Source organism: Lepus europaeus, chromosome 4 (genome assembly GCF_033115175.1).
Source record: "Lepus europaeus isolate LE1 chromosome 4, mLepTim1.pri, whole genome shotgun sequence".
Taxonomy (NCBI): domain Eukaryota; kingdom Metazoa; phylum Chordata; class Mammalia; order Lagomorpha; family Leporidae; genus Lepus; species Lepus europaeus.
Genome location: NC_084830.1, coordinates 6,225,888 through 6,228,726, shown reverse-complemented (window position 1 = coordinate 6,228,726; position 2,839 = coordinate 6,225,888). Strand labels below are relative to the sequence as shown.

The 2,839-nt window shown below is 38.1% G+C and overlaps 1 pseudogene; it reads right to left on the bottom strand.

Moving 5' to 3' along the window:
• Nucleotides 1–864: 864 nt before the first annotated feature.
• Nucleotides 865–1,221, bottom strand: LOC133758258 (small ribosomal subunit protein uS10-like; annotated as a pseudogene).
• Nucleotides 1,222–2,839: the final 1,618 nt, after the last annotated feature.

Below are 2,839 nucleotides of genomic sequence, written 5' to 3'. Positions count from 1 at the left end.
TCTATCAAATCACAGCATTCTAACAGTCTTTCCCAAAAAACTCAAAAAAGACTACTACATGAATTATATTTTTATTTGGTGAATATATCAATAGTTAAGTCTATATATTAATAAAAGTATATATATTTATAATGAACATATATATATACTTATAAGTTTTCTATATTTATTTATTTTAAATGTGGAGAAATGGAGACAGATTTTCCATCTGCTGATTTGTTCTCCAAATGCCTGAGATGGCAAGGCTAGAGACAGGGATTTGGAACTAATCTGGGTCTCCACTGTGGGTATCGGGGACCCAAACACTTGGGCCATCATCTGCCACATCCCAAAGCACACATGAGGAAGCCAGACAAGAGACAGAGCTGGGACTTGAACCAACACTCAAATATGAGATGTGAATGTCAAAAGTAGTATCTTAACCACTGTGCCAATGCCAACTACCCCTATGTACTTCTACATGTATGTTTTCTCTTATTAAAAACTTCTGGAAAATATTATGTAAAGAGATTTATTTTGTGTGGGAGTTCATAGTATTTAAAATATACTGACATATACTCTCATTTTTCAGAACAAATATCTAGCAAATGGCATTGCCCAATGTGTTTTATCATCTAACTCTCTATCAGGTCTCCTCACCCCTCCAGAGAGTCTTATTTCACTGAGCTCAGCTGGAAAACACTTTGTAAACTGCTGGTGGACAGCCTCCGATGAAGCACCTTAGCAATAATTGTGATATATTTAGAAAAGCAGTGAACCCACATCATAAATTTTTGTCGAGACTTAGCTATTATAACTATTTCTTTTTTGTTTGTTTCTTTGTTTGAACTACATGTCGCCAATTCATTAAAATAGTTGGTTGACTTAGGCATCTGCAATGCTGACATCAACCTGGACCCCTGGCTCCATGCTGTTGGAAGTAATTTGTTTAACGATCTCAGAAGCACTGTGCAAGTCAATGAGTGGCTTGTGGATTCTCATCTGGAAGGGATATCATGTGCAGAGCCTTCACTGCAAGCTGTTATTCTGGTAGTGATTAGCAGCATCTTAGTAGGGCATCTGAACTGGTCCTTTCACTTTGACACTATTTTTCTTCTGTCTGATCAAGTCAGCACACACCTTCTCCAGGGATTTGACATTGCCGTTAGTCAGGGAGACTCTGTTTCAGCGAGTGGCCACCTCTGGTTCCACAGGTAACTTTCTGACATCTTTAAAAGCCATGGCTGTGGTGTGATTTCCTGGCTGACTTTGCTTGGTGAGAGTGAACAGCAATGAGTCAGTAGCAAGAGAGGGTGAAAGGAAGCTCCACAGTTGGCACTATAGTGCCTTCCTCAGAAAAAGCAACTAATGCTATTTCTTAGACTTCCTTGAAGGTTATTTTTCTTCATGTGGTTATAGTCTGCCTAGGACATATGTGACTCTTGAGTTTTGCAATATGGAGAGGATGTTTGAGAGACAAATTGAGCAAGAACTCCACTTTGGGATCAGTAGAGGGATAGTCCAGCTAAAGACTGCAAACGGTGTACTGGGTAAGGTGTGGATTTCTGAGTCAGACAGCTTGAGTTGAAAACATGCATGTGCTGATTAATTGCCTGAGCTGATTTCCTCCTGTATCTTTCAGTGTTGTGAGAATTAAGTAGGATAACAACTAGTTGTGAGAGGATAGGTTGTGCTGCACTTAGGACCTCAGATGGAGGAGCTGATAATTCCCTTTATTCATGGGTTCCATATTTGCAAACTTGCCTATAAAGTAAAATACATCCATAACCTAAAATCCGTGTGATGCTTTAGCAGTCACTTATGGACATTCATAGAAGAGAAAATAATAAGCAACCACTGTGCTTATTGTAACTAAAATGAAGTAAGACCATGCTCCGTCTTCCTGTTTCAGCTCTCAGATAGTAAAATCTACCATAGTGACATTTTGATAATTGTCATGCTTTCTACATTTTTGTGATTGCTTTTTTTATTTTTGTCATTTATTTTTTCAAAATGATCTATTTTCAAAATGACAAGGCGCAGGAGTGCTGTCCAGTCTTCCTAAATGCAAGATACCTATGATCTGCCTTATGAAGGAAATACATGCTACAGATAAATTTGTTGAAGCACAAATTATTATGTATTTGGTTGTGACCTCACTGTTCATGAACCAACCATATATATTAAACAGGCATCTTTGAACAGAAACACACATGAAACAAGATTATATATTGATCAGTTGCTGGAAATATGACCAGAGCTTGCAGATGCTGTGTGTTTGTTCTATGAGCAATTATCCAATATTCAATAATTCAGTATTTATGGTAACATTTTAGAATACAGTTGCCACAACAAAGAGAATAAATTATATATTAAATACAGAGTGTGGAGGTTGGCATTGTGGAAAAATGGGTTATACCACACCCTGCAAAGCCATTATCCCATTTGGGTGCCGGTTCAAATCCCAGCTTCTCTACTTTTAACCCAGCTTCCAGCTAATGAGCCTGAAAAATCAGCAGAAGATGGCACAAATCATTGGGTCCCCGTACCCAAGTAGGAGACCAAGATGAAGCTCCTGGCTCCTGGCTTTGGCTTGGCACAGCTCTGGCCATTGTAGCCATTCAGGGAATGAATCAGCAGATGGAAAATCACTGTCTTTATATCAACCTCTCTCTCTTCTGTAAATCTTTCGAATAAATAAAATAATTTTTTAAAAAAATAAACAGATGATTTCTTGCTCACATTTCGTGGAAGCAGAAGCTGGAAGAACTTTGATATTCAAATTGTATAGGTCCAGTATTAGAGGAGAAAGAAATCTGGAGATTACTGAGTTACTAATTGAAATACTCAGGGAAGAAAG